At 42.9% G+C, this 17,783-nt stretch overlaps 1 long non-coding RNA gene across 1 annotated transcript in view; it reads left to right on the top strand.

Annotated features, from left to right (window-relative positions):
* The first annotated feature begins 2,520 nt into the window (after positions 1-2,520).
* Positions 2,521-17,783, top strand: part of LOC140582824 (uncharacterized) — a 52,445-nt gene continuing 37,182 nt past the window's right edge. Inside the window, exon 1 of the long non-coding RNA XR_011985601.1 lies at positions 2,521-2,843. This is a non-coding gene — a long non-coding RNA (uncharacterized lncRNA). The remainder of the gene's footprint in view (positions 2,844-17,783) is intronic.

The following is a 17,783-nucleotide window of genomic DNA, read 5'->3' as shown; positions in this document are numbered from 1 at the left end:
AATGATAACACTTCAAGCTTAAACTACAACTGGAATTTCAACAGGTCACTTACATTAATGACATTCTCACATGTACTTGAGGGCTTCCTGTATTACGTAAGTAACGGATAATTATAGACACTAAACGACCTGATTTTTATATTGTTGGAACTAGAAATGACCGGCGACTAGCACATATATATCATGGCAGCAGAGTGTGGGCATGACATGTGTGTTTGGCACCTGCTTGGTGGCCTCACTTCTACAGGTTTGGGGGACTGATTACCCCCCTACCCCCCCCCGCCCCAGTTTTATGTGTTGGCACTTTCCATGTTTTCTCCATGCATGTGTCTCCCCTGGAGATTGTGTTGGTACGGTCCAAAAACAGGCAGTTATATTGCCCATAGTATGTAGTTATGCATGTGTGTCCTATGATGATCTGGCATCCTGCCCAGACTGCCGCCTGCTCCACACTTCCTGGGATGGACCTTCGGCCCTCACCCATTCTGTACCAGATAATCAGTTATGGAAAATGGATGGATGTATTGCTGATCAACCTTCTTGTAGGACCCCAACTGGCAATGCAGAAACAGCAATGGTGCTTTTGAAAATTTCACGCTTGGATCGGCAGATGGGCAAGAAACCGTCGAAATAAATATACCCCAAAGCCCAAGCAGGCTGAGGCACGGCCGCACACACATGCAACGTCCTGGTAACATCTGCAGATGTTGCGGCCACCCACCTCAACCGCAAGAGGTGAAACCTATGTCGAATCGCAACATACTCAGCTCGTGGATGAAGGAAACCAAGCCGCACCCTGGAGCGGCAGCAGCACGTTACCAGACTCGAATTCCACTGCACTCTCCCAGCCATAATGAGTCCTGACAAGGAGATTCCCAAACAGCCTGGCGGCCGAGTCGTCCTCTCAGTACAGGGCGTGCAGCCATTGTCGATACTCTGCGCTTGTGGCACGATCACAACTTCCCTACGCGGCGGTTCTCAGGAACTGAATCGTGCCGAATCAACTGAGATCTTTCAGTATACAATAAAAAAAAATGTATCAGCTTGCTGGGAAACAGAAAAAAAACACTCCTTTTTTCCCAAATAAATTTTAAATAAATTTTATACGGGTCTGTCCATTTTTGAATGCAAGGGTGCAAGTATTTGCCATAACTGTCAAAATCTATCCATCAAGCTTCCAAATGCTTATCCTGGTCATGAGTATGACTGGGTCAGGGGTCTAGGATGCCAGTCAGCAGTTACACATATACATGCACTCACTCATACTGTATATCATGGGCGATTTAGAGTCACTCATCAGCTGAACTGCTTTTCTTTGACTGTAGGAGGAAATTACGGTATTGTCATGTGACATGGGGAGAACATGGAAGCTCCATGTTTACATTTAAATCACAGTGTCCCTCGCTTTTCCGGATAAGGACTTTCCCCCTTTGATTCGTGACCAAGAGCAGCTTTCCTTCTTAGCCGCCCTGCTTGTGTAACTTCGCGGCTATGCTGCGCACGCTCTCAGGGAACAGAGAGAGCGGTTTCTGAAGCATGCCTTTGAGGGCAGTGAAAGCGCACACCGCCGTTAAGCGACAAACCGACCTGAACGAAGAACGCGGCTGAAAAGGGCTTTTAACGGGAACAGCGGCCAGGGGACGAAAATGTGTCCGTCGTAGCTATTCGCAGAGAATAAAAAGCATGCAATAAAGGCGATTCGAATGATCTGAAAGGACACTTGCTCACCCACGGTCAACACTATGGCGAATTTGGACGGAGATTTCGATCAAAGTGCAATTTTTTTTACCTCAAGCATGGTGTTTAAAATTGTGGTTTTTCTCAGTCAAAACATTTTTGGGATGCTGCCTTTTGGGCTGGTTATTACGTACAGTACATTGCTGGGTCTTGACCTACACCTACAGATAATATTCAAGGCTTGATGTTCTACTTAATTAAGCTGTGGGTTATGTGTGCATTGCGAATTTTTGAGTATAATTTTATAGTGTGTTGTATGTTCTCTACTTTTGGTTGATTTTTATTTATTTTTTTGGGGGGGGGCGGGGGGCTCTCCATGTGACACTATTTGGTCCAGACGGTACCATTGCAGCTCTCATTCTCTTCCCAGTTGTTGAGTATTGGGGGCCCAGATTTGAGTCATTCTTTTGTTTTTTTGTTATGTTCGTTATTGGTCTTTCTTCTCAGAGGAGATATAAGCGCAAATATTTCTTGTATGTAACAAGGAGATAAATGAATATCTCTCCTGCAAACCAGCCTTGACCCTTGTTCACTCGATTGAATAGACTTAGCGGAGAGATATGCGCTCAAGTAATTTAACACCATCCCCCCCCAGATGCACATACCAATAAGAAAAAATACATTATTAAATTATTTTAAAATGCCAGTTCAATTAAGCTGTATTATTATCAGTGGGTTTACACAGTTTAATCTAGTTAGAGAAGTTAACCTGTGAAGCAGATTATGATGTCATAAATTTCATAATCCATTACAGTTGATGGTTGGGTCTGCGGCTAAATGTTGAAAACTGGACCTTGTGTGTGAATATTATTCTGCAGCGATGAAACGCCACGAAAAAAAGGTTCATTCCCAAGCTTCGAGCTGCCTTTGTTAGCTATATTTCATTTGTGGTTTTTTTGAAAGCCCCGTTGATGTTATTTCAGCGGCACGATTGGGCACCGGAGAAGCCAGCTGCGGTCCTTTATGTGGATAGACCGTAGCAGTACCTCCAACTGGAAGAACGGCCCATTTGGAACTCTGTCTCAACCTCTTGTCTGGATGAGAATTTTTCCAGGGATGAAAGAAACGACTTCATACCTCGAACGACAAACAAGGTACCAAAAAAGGTAAGTTAAAATAGCTTTCTTTTGTGAGGCAAATGAACAAAGAGCAAGTCATGTGGAATGATCACCATGTCATTACCCCCGCTTCTTGTCTTTATTTATACCCTGTGTCAAGAAGTAAAATTCACCGAGTGCATTCCTTGCAGAATAAGCCCCTTATAACTCATAAAGCGTCGCGGAATTGCCAGAGTAATGCGAGCCATTTTCCTGAAAGCGGAGGCTTAGTGTGTCAAGCGTCGCGCCGCATGATCCAGTGAGTCACAGGAAACAGACGGAGCCGGTAAACTGTTGCATGCGGTAAGAGGTTTGCGGCACTCTTTGCCGGTTATGAGCCACCGAACGCGGCTTTCCAGCGCCGGAGCTTGTTGTGTCTGGGAGACGGCGTGAGCTGCGTTTTATTCTGTTGGATCACAGCCGTCGGCCTGCAAGGAGATCCAGACCCATGATGCAATATTTCTCCCACTTACCCCCAGAAATAAAAAGCATGCTGGTTAGCTACCAGTACAGCCATTGCTCAGCTACTCTGATGCACACATGCTCTTTTAGTAGCATGAATTATAGCAACTCTGCCAGACCCATAGTACTACTAAACTTTCTCTAGCTAACTTTATCTGAATTGGGCTTGTCCAAGCGTGACAGTCAGTACTGGCCCTCTCTGACCTAACAGTGTTTGACTGGGACAAACAAGTCACTGGAGTGTACCAGATGCAAGATACTAAAACCAAATATATCACACCTAATAATACCCAACAGTATTGAATTGTAACAAAGTGAGACTCGTCTCCACTAATGTCTGACTGGCGTATCTCTGTCTAATCTTTACCAACTGTGTGCCAATAAACTGTGATACTGATCCCTGTAGCCATGTTGGGAATAAATGTTTTGGACCTTGTAATACATTTTCGTTTTGGACGGGCTACAGAATGTAACTGGAATGGAAACTTATAGAGACTGTGTTGTAAATCAGTTGACTTTAGTTCATCATTTACCTCTTAGCAACAAAAATGATCAAATAAACAGGATCACCTGCGTGTTCCCTGCGGGATAAAGACTTAGTATTTTTTATTTTGCTTAAGACTGAAACAGAGGCTAGGCCATTAAATGTTGATTGCACATAATTACCGATCCTAAATGCAGTTTAATTTTTGGAATGCTAATTTTTTTTAATTACTTATTTCCCTCATATATTTTAAGACACACAATCAAACAGATCATTATTTCTTGGGAAACAGCGGTGTTCTAAATTTGATGTCACAAGTTTGGCTCCCTTTATTAAAAACCTGTGAACAATTATAAGTCATTATGGGCCAATTAAGCTCTGATATGTAACACATCATTTTCCTCCCCTAAAAACACGCTCCTCATTCTAGCCAATCAAATGATTACGTGCCAGAAAAGACATGATTGGTGCAGAGGAACGATAAGCTACTTGGCAACAAAACCCATCCTTCCTGTTTAATTCCTAAATATAACATCTACAGGGAGTCATGGATTTGCCATCATATCTCTTACAGGTATTACAATAAAAAATCACTTAAGTTCATAAAGGAAAGCAGGTTTATCTGTTCAGGCCAGTCTTACCAGAGGAAGCTGTTCCTTTTGGTATTAAGGATCTCGCATAGTAACTAAATAAGATATGGTCTACTGTCTTCTGCCTTTGCGTAGCTCTCTCCTGTGATGCATAAATAACTAACCTAGCAGTTGCTATGTTTTAAACGTTAGTTTAGCAATCCACTCCAAAAATATCAACGTGTTTTACCCAACCTGGTCTTCCCCCATTGCCGGCCAGGAGTTTTATTTTTCCTGAAAGCCCACATCTTGTCTAAATGTTTGTTTGTCTGTTTGTTATTTTTAGGGTATGTATGGTTTATGTCACATTTTAAGGGAAAAATTAAGTTACACTAAAGATGTACGGAAATATACTATGGTACTAAAATCAGCATTTGTTTCCACTTTTAAAAGTACAGGGCAGAATAAGTTCTGTCTCTGGCTGCTGAAGTTGGATGAGAAGTCTTTTAAGATGACGGCACATGTGCCGTTGATCAGATATCCTAAATGTCTCTCAATGCTACATTTTCTCAAGAATTTCCTTGATAACATTGATATTTATCTCAGTAAAAAATATTATGCAGTATGGTAATGCGTCAGACCAGTCAAGTCAATCATTCCTCCAAAATTTGCTCATTCATTCATTCATTTATTCATTCACTGCAGTGATGGTTGGTAGCTATCAGTGAAAAAGATCTTCAGTCACATCCATCCATTTAAGCTGCTCTCCAAGTCCACAGGCTCCCTTCCTCAGTCTCTGAGGACAAAGCGGCCGCCTGGCTTTAAACACATGTGCCTGTCAATCAGGTAGCTTTAAAATGCTCCACTCTGGGCTCCAAAAAAGCCGGGAGCCCATTAGCGGGGGGGCAAAGCCACGCTAACGTGACAATGTCTGGCTGAAGCTCTGATTAAAACAGCTTCAAAGTTAAATGCACCTCTCTAAAAATACGTGGAGCACGTAACCTTCGATCACGTCACGGGAACAAGAGGTTCGTTCTGCTGGATCTCACAGAGGATTATTATTGTAGCACCGGTGGGGCACATATCCCAGCATGCCCCGCATGCACTTGTAAATAGCCCTTGTTGTATTGTTGTTGTTAATGGTATTGGATATATTTCCTTATTGTTGCGTGTGTGTTTGCCCGTGTCTTGTGTGTTTACATGGTCCGATCCAAGTGTGTAATTAGCGTACATAAATCTCCCACCGTGTATGTGTCTTACAGTTCGGTGTCTGACAGCCTTGTGTTTCCATTGTGTAACCGGTTCGGTGCTCGTTGGGTGCCTGATGTAGTTCTTTTCAGGATTGCTAATAAAGAGCATGTTCTCCCCGACAAGCGAGTCTCCATGTCTTTCTCTGCTCCCGCGATGCCTCAGTCCGCCTGACGCTACATTATATAAGTGCCATGCTCATTTTAGCAAAATGGATGCTGGTATTAGCAATGCTGTTTAGCCGCAATATGCGATATTTCGACCTACTTGTTTAAAATCCAGGTCTCTGGCCCTGCCTCCGACTTTTACTCTTCCTCAGAAAACGGTGACGCGCTCCATATTACTTTGCACTGTTCTGTGAGAACCATTAATTCTCTTTAAGCTCTGTAACCCAAACCACAAGGGAGGAAATGAGGATTTTAGCGTAAAAACCACAAAAACGCTAAGCTCCTTCTTACTGCTTAGCATCCTACCACTACATCGCACTTGTCTGCCGTGGATACACTTCCCATTTTAGCCCTAACTCGTGGTGAATTATCAGTGCTCTGTGTTTGCACTCACACCTATAATTTTATACAAAGTGCACATATTATACAAGCATATCATTATCTTCATTTATGCGTCTATAGACTTCTTGGGCAATTAAGTTATCCCCGCTTTACAGAGCTGAGATATGACGTCCGTATTCACGCAGTTTGCAGTTTCAATTACCCACGACGACATTCAATGAATTAACGACCACCGCTTATTTTAGCTGTCCTTTTAAAAGGTTGGTTTTATCATTGTTATGTGAGAAAGATCAATCATTAAAATTTCACTGAATATCTTCAGGCTATATATAACTCTTGATGATATGCATGCATGTCTTTGTGTGTATGAATATGTCTGTGACACGGGCACACACACACACAAACACACACATATTTTGGTGCTTTAGAGGCGCCAATTAGCCTAACTGCGTGACTTTGTGCTGTGGGGGGACATCGGAGTACCAGGGCAGAGCGTGAGAGACTGTGAGCTGCAGATACTGTGAGCTGCAGATACTGTGAGCTGCAGATACTGTGAGCGGAGGCGCGAGGCCACAGTGCTACCTGCCGGGCCACTGTGAGCCCACTCCTGAATTTACGCTTCCTGTACATGTGCTGTCATCCTACCGGAGAACCCTCAGGTACCTCGGAGCTTCAGACTCGCGTCCAAAAACTTGCAGATGTATCCCCCTCAGCCATGACCCAAATACATTTAAAAGTAAAATGCAGACCAGAATTCTACAAAAAATCAGGTACTAGGAGATGGTATGTTGACTATAGTCAACCTTGTGTTAATAATATACATTATTTAATAATATATGATCTTTTCCAAATGTACCATTGTAGGCTGCATTTAATGGGGAGGGGGGTTTTTTCCATATAATTTGCATTCTTCCTGGTTAAAAACAGTTGCCTTTCATTGATAAAGCAACCCATTGTCCTTAGGTTTGCGGACAAAGGCGTCTTGAATTTCCACATTTTAACTAGCGGTCGATGTCACATTGCCAAGGGTCAATTTCTGTCCTGTTCAGATCTTTCAAAATTGTACATTTAACACACTGACGTTGAGCACACACATGAACAATGCAGAAAATACCATCGCCTGCTTAATGACCGTTTCTTTTTTCTCCCACAGTGGATTAATCACAATTATTTGCACACTGAAGCGAGACTCAGATATTTAGCATTGTTCCTTGGTGGGTTGAGGCAGGTCGTGGTCAGTGCTGTTAGTCCTGTTGTAGATGTTTAATACAATGAGGCAAGTTCCCTGGCAACCAAACACTGGGCCTTCTCATCCCATGCATTGTTTTGAATACCAAAAGCTGCACTGCAAATCTTCACTTAAACTTGGGCCGTGAACCGATGCACTCAATAGAGAATAACCTTGGGCTTGGATCTCCCAGATAACTAAGGATTTGTTAATCTGTCTTTTCCAGTTCACAAATAAAAGCTGAGAAATGTAAAATTCATTATTTCTGAGAAACTATCAACAACAACAAGTCAACACGAATGAGGAGATTTAGAGCCTTATCTCTGAAATTACTAACTGCAAAATATCTCCAAAAAAACAACAGCAATTTATTTGATCATTTAGCAGCCATTTCTAATTCACTTTTGAGCTGATAGTGAATAGAAAATCTTTGCGAATCATAAATTCCACGATTGCCGAGCTAAGATGGATATTGGCAATATTTTAAATGTCTCTTTGGAATCAGTGTATACTTTTGTCAGCAGACGTAAATAAATACCAAGTCTAAAAATAAGAATTTTAAATGATCAATCTTAACTCCACCACTTCCCATTAATATGTATATTATGTATAATAAAAAATAAACTACAGTACATTCTTAAAGACAGATAATGGTGGTGCTTCCATCCTACAGTAATATGTAACTATGTTATTATTTTTGTGTATATGACCTCAGAACATTTTCTTTAAAAAAAACGTGAAAATAATATTGGAACATTACAATTTCAGGGGAATCGTTTGATTTCCCTGAACGGGTCTGAGACCATTTTGGGTCTCCACTTGCTTTGGCTAGCTGACTTCATTGGGGTTTTTTTTAGCATTCTAAAGGTTGTTTCCTAAGAGACAAGGTCAGTCCAGATAACAGTCTGCCAAGGACATGTTTGTCTGACTCTGTTTTGAACTGCACTTGAGGCCAAAGCCCTGAATGTCTAACCATAGTATCTAGTGAATCTAATGGCTGTGGACGACTGCCAGAGACTTAACCGACAGCACAACTCGTCATGTTAATGAATCAGTTTGGCGCTTTCAAAGTCAAAGAAATCAACGGTCTGGTTGCGCTGCACTAATGAGGAGACCATTTACGAGCGAACTCCTCTTTGACCTGGGCTGTATCGAAGTCGCAGGCGCAGTCCAGCCACACGTAGTCACAGACTTAACCTCTGGAAGGAGATTTACAACAGACCTCCATGAAGCATGCTGAGTTGTGACAGGAACCTTAATCCACGTATTGAGCTTCCATACCAGGCAGATCATGAACTCTTAATATTATTGTAATGAACATTTCTGCTCGATTAGAGGATCGTTTTAGTTGGTGCATGTTTCTCCTCTATGGTTGCAAAAGCTTGCAGAACTTTTATGTCATTTTATTATTGGAATTTTTTATTCATAAGCAGAAGAATAAGGTGTTATCCCACTTTTTTTGTAATAAATCCAACTGTGACCCATGTCAGGTTCTGAAGTTCTTAAATTAACATTCACCTTTCCATTATTATTTTAGGTGCAGGGGGCATAACATGATTAACGAAAATAAAAACAATAAAACAACAAAAATAATAAAAATCCATTAATGGCTTAATAAACTGGCGCTGCATTCAGGCCGATGGGTATGACCATGAAGCAGGACATACCGTTGTTGGGGATAAGGGTCCCACGACAGGTTAATCAGGGAGAAATGAAAAGCTTCTCACTGCTGGGTAACTTCTGCTGGTTCAGCTGAAAGGGCACCCCAGCACTGACAGCGAGGATAATTAACAGAATGAGCTGTTTCCATGGGGGGGGGGGTCACCAGAAGTGGTCAATTATCCAATTACATCATCGCATATTCCCAACCTTTTCCTTACACAGAGTATGGTCAAGGGCGTGACCCATGGATGGCTGGTCCAACGAAAGGTCAATGGGATATACAGGGAATCGATACGTACATGGTCAGAATTTAAGCCCCAATCCAGCGCATGGGTCAGGACATGCATGCATACCTTGCAGCTTACTGAGGAAGCAAATTAAATCCTTGATGTATTGGCTGAAATGTAATCTGGAAGGTGAGCTATTAAAACATGCTGATAGCAGCAAGAAAAGCGAGGAATTCCACTGGAAATTTCTCCTTTGTGTCGCAAGAAACTTGTTATGATGGACAATTGTATTGCATTATATTGCATTGCAATTGCATTGCATTGTATACCTAAAGGGATGCCTTGGCTTTCACATTGTCACATTTCACATTTAGTGTTTCCCAACCCAGTCTTTGGGGACCCACAGACAGCCCATGTTTTTGCTCCCCCCCAGTAAGAATGTGGAGTGACTGTCTTGCAGGGAGCCGGGAGGGAGCAAAAACGTGGACCGGCTGTGGGTCCCTGAGGACCGGGTTGGGAAACACCGACCAATTCTTTCTAGTTAGGCCAGAGTCATTTCTCCTCTGAGTCTGTGTGAGAGTCAAAGCATCTTAGAGTGTCACCAAATGCACCACCACCAAAAATACTTGAGGGCTAAGGTCACTTTTCATGCATTTGTGGCCAACCTGAAAACGCAAACTTTTATATCTCTGGTCATTTTGTCAGGTGAAGGGTAAAAGCTGCATATGTAATTCGTTCGACAGTAAACTACCAAGGACTCCTTTGTACAGTCTTGACCTGGGAGCCATGATTTACATTAATTATCCTTCCTGGTTATTGCATTTATATGATCATAGGCGTGTGAGATAATTGCTTTTAAATGCTCAAGGACCCTCCGTGTAAATGTTACCACCTCCCTGGCACTCATTATAAGTCCTTGTAAAGTCTCTGCCCACTTTCATTGTTACACTAAACAACAGCGTTGCTCTGGGTAACTCCCTTACATAATGCTAGCAAAAAAAAAAAACGACAACACAATTATACAAAAAGCCGAAATTATCGACGTGAATGTTGCTGTGATGTAATGACAGTTTACTCGGCTGCGCTCTAAGATCCTACTTGTCAGATTTTGAAGGTAATAGCTGGCTTTGAAATCATTCAAGTGTAAAAGTCAGCGTTTTTTTTTTTTATATATATATATGCCCTGAAGAGCTCTGCTTTTTGCTAGCTAAGTCGCGTGGGTAGGACCTGCTTGTGCTTCCCCTCCTGGGACGTGATTGGCCCATTCTGGCCTGATGGGGGAGGTGCCAGAACTTGTGGGGGAAATGAGGGCTGTGATTTTTGCGGCATGGGGGGTAAGAGCTGGCATAGAAGGGGCCCTTAACGTCTTCTTCTTGGCTTTGAAATAACAGTTGCCTGAGGGCATGTTACAGACCTAAATCAGATGGATTTCAAAGATCCTGACGAAGTGTCCGCGTCCATGTCATCACAAACAGGCAACAGCAGACTTCCAAGCAGCTAAGTAACTGGGAAACGTCCTTTCAAAACACAACCATCCCAGTCATATGTGATATTACCTCACCGGTCGCCAGGGAGGCGGTCAGAGGTCCGAAAGGCTTGTGCCGTCTCGTCAGAACTTCTCCTGAGAAACATATAACTTCAGATAGTCTTCACTGGAGCCAAATGAAACATCATTTCATAACGAGCTGAGGGACCGGGATGTGTGAACATACGTGTGTGATGTTTCGTATTATTCTTAGACAGAGCTAAGTGGTTCTGACTGCTAAAGGGTGAAAACTGTGAAATAGATACAAATAAGAGAAGTTTTGGTGTCCTATATGAATGCTCTACATCCCTAAATAACCATGCATTAAATAAATGCCCCTATTCAGAGCCTATAGAAGACAGCGCTCAGAGGCGTAGCACTTATCCAGGGTCAGTCTACGACAAAGACGGTTCAAGGTCTTTGTCCGTATAGATGTTGATTGCAAATGTGATCATCAAAGGGAACAGAAACAGATAGGAACACAAAAAAAGTTAGGAGAGGTCAAAGGGCAACTTTTTAATGTTAGAAAGGACTTTTCTGTTCCCTTGTTTTGATATTTCTAGCTGGGAATTCATCATCTCTAGTTGGAAAACGACCTTTCTCAGTGTATTTTTTTTTCTTCAAAAATCATCTGTAAGAACAACTACATTTTTAAATGGTACGTCATGTACTGTATATTTTAATTTCAATTGCAAAGACTTTTTGGGAATAAGGAGACAATTGTTTCATAGTATATCTAGGCTGGTACAAACAAAGGTTTTCTTTGCAGAAATATAAATGGGCTCTGGTACTCTATGACTTCTGCTGGCTGTCTTTATGTAGTGTAAGTGTTTTATCAGGATTTTCTGCTTTTTACTCCTTGTTTAAACCTGCTGTGTTCGTCCAAAATAAATTAACTTGAGAGTTTGGCGTATAGGGATAAATAATTGCAGAATGGACCGTGTCCATTTGGAGCTGTGTGCCGCATAGTGATTCTTTCAGGGCTTTGTTGTACAGAGAAATCAGGATGTCTGTGCCGCGCCTTCAGCTCAACTCATCCCATTTGTGGATAGAGAGGGCAGTTTTCATTATTATGCATTATCTTGGCTGAAGATGTGTTGATGTTACACAACAGACAGTCCATCTTCTACTCAGTTAGCCAATACCAGTGGTGGATAGCTCAGGTCCAGAAAGTTTAAATCCAGTCCAAGATTTTGTTTCAACCAACCAGCTGAGTACTCTGTGACTGTGACTCTTTATGCTCAACTGGTTGGTTGAAATAAAATCTTGGTCTGGATTTTTACTTTCTGGACCTGAATCTTCTACCTCTGGCCAATAGAGACTGAGAGGGGGCCTGAAATCTACATCAGGAAGGCTGGGGACACTGGGACAGGGTTTCAGTCCAACACAGCACACATGCAATACATACAATTTAAAGGTACCAGTTCACTTAACTGCCATTCTTTTAAATTGCGGGATGAAACACACCTATCCGGAGGAAACTTGCGCATAATAAGGGTTAAATGCAAACTCCACAAACACCAAGCAGGGTTAGGATTCAAACTCCCAACCCTGGAGGAGTGAGGCCAGCATTGTTATATCAAAAGGTGTAAGACCTCCAAACCTTAGTGGTGCATGGCATGCCTATTGAGTTTATATCACTGGTGAGTCAACTTGACCAAATGGCCCAAAGCACCAGGAAGCTGCACCTACCACATCATCTTGTCACAGTGACAGGCCTCCAAAGGACCTTTCCTTAGATGTCCGTATCGGCCCATCAGTTCAGCTTTTGCGGGTTCCCACAGGTATTTGATGAAAGATTACATTTTCTCCACATGGGTCCAAGATAATGGCCTGTCAGTGAAATGAAAACATTCTCCTGCAGTATCAACTTCAAAAGCTTCAGTCATCCCTAGTTGTGTGCATGCAGCCTCGTTGTTCCAGCCTAAAAACTGATATGAACAGAAATTCCTTCCCGCCCCATGACAGATTGACAGATGCTTATCAACTAAGTTTGTCACCTCAGTCATGTGAAATCCTGGACACCCAATCATTGACACAAATATTGCACAATCCAAAAGGTTTGTTTTGGTCTGTTTGATGGGAAAATATATAGGGACATTGAGTGTCACAGAATGAAATTCTATTTTTCCAGGACAGACGACCAAAATCCTACTATCACCACTTAATGATAATGGTGTCTAATGTGGAAGTTTGACAAAGTGTAAGGACAGGAGTGCTTGTAATGCTTGAGTTGTCGAGAAGTGTTGTTTTGTTTGTTAAACGCTTCTTGAGTGCCTGAGGATGCGTTCAGAAGATGAGACGCCACCACACACAAGGTGAGGCCTTCTCCTATATCCACGATCGCCTCAAGGAATACAGCAATTTTAACTTGACCTGCATGCTCTGTAGATGGTGTCACCGCAAGGCTACACGAATACTTACATCAAATCTAATGCTGCCCAGGCTCTCTGCCCAGGATTCTCCATGCTGTTTATTGATCTCCAGGCTCTGCAGATCTTTCCCCGTTCTCCTCCGACTTCACTTTTAATAATATTTGGCGATGAAGCAATGAAGTCAGCAAATGCATGAGACTAATCTCTGAATCTGTCATACTTCAGAGGCCATGTTTGGGATAGTTAGACATATAAATGACAGAAGAAAAGACACCGTCTGGAAAAACTGGCACATGAGATCACAGGTGGACAACACTGCCACCTAGAGGTAAAACCTGATTTTTTTTTTTTTATTGTAATACCAGCCATTTTGCAGCAGTATTTTTTCAACAAACATTTTTCATAGATCTTCTTTTTAAACATTATTATCAGACATTACTCACATTGTAACAAATGCAAACCAGATATATCTTTCAATTAAGTCAATTACCATTTGAATAATTCCATCATATTTGAATATGATGTTATTAATTGGCTTATTTCTTTGCCTTGTTTGTAATTGGCATTGTATTAAGCCAATGAATTTCCATAATCTGGGTGTCTGCAAATAAAATAGTGCAGGATCTGACAGGATCTTCATAATCTCCCCTTCATTGCTACCTAAATTCTGTGTTCAGACTGCTGTGATAGTGCTGATCTGGGGTCACGCCTCGGCGCAGAATCCGCTGTTAGACAGTGACACGTCAGTGTCGCTCCGTGCCGTTCTGCTCCTGCGAATTCCTGATGCAGGGGGAATTACCAGAACCGTCACAAACGCGAGGAAGGCCTCCTATATGTGGATTTGTCAAGTCAGGTCAAGTGGCCATTATTGTCTGACCATCCATACAGCATATAGGTATACGATGGCATGAAATAACACCCCCCCCCCCCCCCCCCAGGACCAGTGCAGCATGGGACAGTGTGAAAAAGACACAGGGGTTCATGTACACTGTACAATGTGTATGGAAACAGTAATTAATATATCAGCATAAAGTGTGGTTTAAATCAAAAATAATAAGTTAGTCTTGTGATACAGCCATGTCATATAATATAATATGCTTTTACGTTTTTACATCTAAATGACCTTTAAAACATGGTAAATGGGTAACTGGAGTAGGCTGGGGGGGTATTTTGCAAATTGTTATTTAAATTTGTTGGAATATCAGGGAACTTCAAGGAAGCTCTGTTCGCCCCCGGTCCCCCCATTACCGACCCCCCCCCCCCCCCGCCTTTATAAACTGTGTCACCAAGTCCCTAAAAGGTGCACCGTGCATCTAGTGAAGATGGCTTTGTTGTAAGTCGTCAGGGGAAGGCCTGCGTGCTGGGCTGGTTTCCTCGGACGAAAACAAAGAATTCCCCGTCCCCTTTCCTCCGGGAAAAGTGGGAACAAGGAGACTCTCTCAAGGTGACTGAAGGGGGCCGACCTCATGTTTCACTTGGCCTGGGCTGAGAATCCATTTATTTGTCCACAGCGGTGCCAAAACGGACTAAAGAATATCAACTGGGATTTGACACCCCCAGTGCTAAAGAGTTCATTTTTAGGGCTCTCGATAAACTGTGTGAATAACGACGGTAGAATTTCAAGCTGCCATAGCAACCTGCAGATTGTTATAATAAGCCGTCTGCTTAAACGGACACCGGTCCATCACGGGCCCCTTGCAGTCTCCCAATCACACACAAGGGGCAATTTAGAGACACTGATTAGCTTAAGTGCATGACTCTGGACTGCAGGAGGAAACTGGAGTACCCTGTAGAGACTGAGTAGAACGTGCAAATTCTGCACGCAGACAAAAACGCCGAGCAGGGCAGAGGTGGGATTTATATCTGAGACACCTGTGATACCTACTGAGTCACTCTCCTGCCCCATCAGAGGAATAATGATTGAATAAATTATTTATCAAATCCAATATTGTTTCTCAAATATCATTTTTTTTTGGTAAATGTCCTGTGTGCATCAGAATTTAAGAATAAAACATTCATAAATCATAAAGATCAAATGTTTGTTTAATGAAAAGTGTTTTATATTTCATAAAATCTTGTCTGATGAATCTCTGTTTAAAAAACAGATCTTAAGTACCGCCTAAATACTGCAAAATGCATATTTAATCCCTTACCATCATATCCAGGCCTTAAAATAACCACGCCCCCACTCCCTGACCTCCTACGAACCTCACACATCCACACAATCCGGAATGGACCAATAAGGCGGCAGTCTGCAGAAATTCCATTCCAGAACATTCTTCGGCCGCTCATTAGCGGTGTGCATTTGAAGGCCAACACAGGTGTGCACACACTCTGGATATGTGGTGCGTCGGTGGCTGGGGGAGGGGGTGTTGTGTGAGGTTTAGGCCTACTCTGCAATAGGAAGCCTCGTTTACCGCGCATTTGGGTCATCACAGGACACGGTACCCGCTGAGCTGCCAAAACAGGCTGTCAGAATTGAGCCCGAACGTGATCAGGGTGTCTTGGGCTTCCAGTACAATGGCAAGAGGGTAAATCAAAACTGGAAGGTTGGAAGGGGTAATTGTGCAGGCCGGGGCTCTGGAGAATATCTCAGATATCAAGTTGGTGGTAGATCTTCTGCCCTCGTTTGGCCTGCCAAGCGCCCCGGGATTGGCAGAGGGGGGCGTTGGATGCGTCAGGCCTGCCTGTCGGCGGAGAAAGACCTGGAGCTTCTGAGCACTCGTGGGCACGTGTGGGAGGAAGGCGCACGGACTCTCAGAGCTACTCACATGCCATGAAAGTATCCCCCCGCAAAGTTCTGGATCTTCTATGCTCCCATATTAAAAACCAGTTATTTTTATTCAACCAGCCCCATAATTTTTGCTTTACGATTCAGCTTCAAACCGCAATTAAAACCAAAACACTAATAAAGAGGTCAGCTGTTGTAATTTATTCCTAGCTAAGAGACGTGTAATTTGGAGGGTTTTTTTTTTTTAACATCAGACTTTTTTTTGTTCTCTATTCAAAACATGAACCTCTTTGTTCAAATTGTGACATTTCCAGCCCTAGATGCCAGCAACATTATTACTACATTATTTTGGGTCTACTGCCAAAATCTACCAATTTTTAATAAACATTTATACCCAAAATGATTATCTCCTTTATTTTTTTTTTAATGTTTCAATGGAATTAAAACGTTTTGTAATATTGTTGCATTAATTATAGATTAAGGCTGTTTAATAATGTCACTGTAACCTGTAATGGCTTGTTTGTGTGGAACAGTGACTGATAATGAGCAGAAGGTGGGCGTCGGCTAAGAATGCACATGCCGATCGACAAGGGAGCTGTCAGATGTTTCTGATCTGCTGCGTGTTTCCACATGTGGCGTATGACGACATTTCTGTATCTTCATGCACAAGCCATCAGCTATCAAACCATTTTTAATTGTTATATTAGTTCGGTGGGGAAAGGGGGACATGGATCATGGTGACACACTGACTGGGAATACCAGGAACAATGTGGGAATACTGGTCGTCCTGAAGCATGGAAACACTCAACTTATTTCTTATGAAACCAAAACGAGGGTTATTTAGTCTTTATCGCTAACACAGTAAACATCGAGAACACATGAAGTCATCGCCTTACTGCTGCTGCCGCCATAGTAACTGTGGCAAAGCATTGTGGGAAAATAAGGCTGTGGAGAGTTGATGTAAGAAGCCTCCTCTTCATCAATGGTCGGCGAAGGGGGGGCCACAGGGGATTCCTGAACATTTCAGCCGTGTCACTGAGCAGCGGTGCCCCAGTCGCCTCAGGACACAGCTCCCCCCCCCCCCAGAAACACGTCCATCATGTCCTCACAATAAACAACAAGGTGTTAATAACTCCCCCAGCTGGCGAACCGGTTGGGGCGGCCATTGCTGTTTACATTTCTAGGGCACATGCTTTTTTGCTTCCTCCTGCTTTCATTTTTTTTCCTGCGTTTGAGTCCAAGTCTCGAGCGTGAGCTTTGGCTGGACCTCATCTCTGGTGACGTAACTTTTGAATAGAGAAAGAACTGGGTTATAGCTCTCGCTATATCTGACCTTATGGATATATGAAGGTTTTTTTTTTCTGGGGTGGCTTATTGTGCCGTGCTATAGACTCACACCTCTGCGGCTGGGAGTCTGAGACTCACTCCAGCTTTGTTGGGCCGGATTAAGCATATGGGCATTTGGGCACATGCCCAGGGGCACCACGTCCTCAGGGAGGCACTAGGCAGGGCAACCCCTCATAAGCCTGCCCGCTCAGTCCCACTTACAAATGTCTTTTGGCAAATTAAAGCAGTTTAATATCTAATGTATTTAATATGATTGTATATTGTTCTTTTAATATGGCACTCAATAAAAAGCCGATATAACGTTCTCCCTACGCCAGATCTGTGTTTCCAAATCCAGTCCTTGGGGACCCACAGACTGTCCACGTTTTGGACTGTATGGCAGGGGGCCGGGAGGGAGCAAAAATGTGCACTGTCTGGCATGGTGATCGGAGGGAGCAAAAACATGAACCGGCTGTGGGTCCCCGAGGATCGGACTGGGAAACACTGTATTACATACATTTCTGAATTCCGTGAGCCACCAATCAGCTCCGATTCTGTCTGACGTGGCGTCATGTGTGCTGCTGCCCAGGGGCACTTAATACT

The sequence above is a fragment of the Paramormyrops kingsleyae genome, chromosome 25, assembly GCF_048594095.1.
Source record: "Paramormyrops kingsleyae isolate MSU_618 chromosome 25, PKINGS_0.4, whole genome shotgun sequence".
NCBI lineage: Eukaryota > Metazoa > Chordata > Actinopteri > Osteoglossiformes > Mormyridae > Paramormyrops > Paramormyrops kingsleyae.
This window is presented reverse-complemented; position numbering and strand designations above follow the sequence as displayed.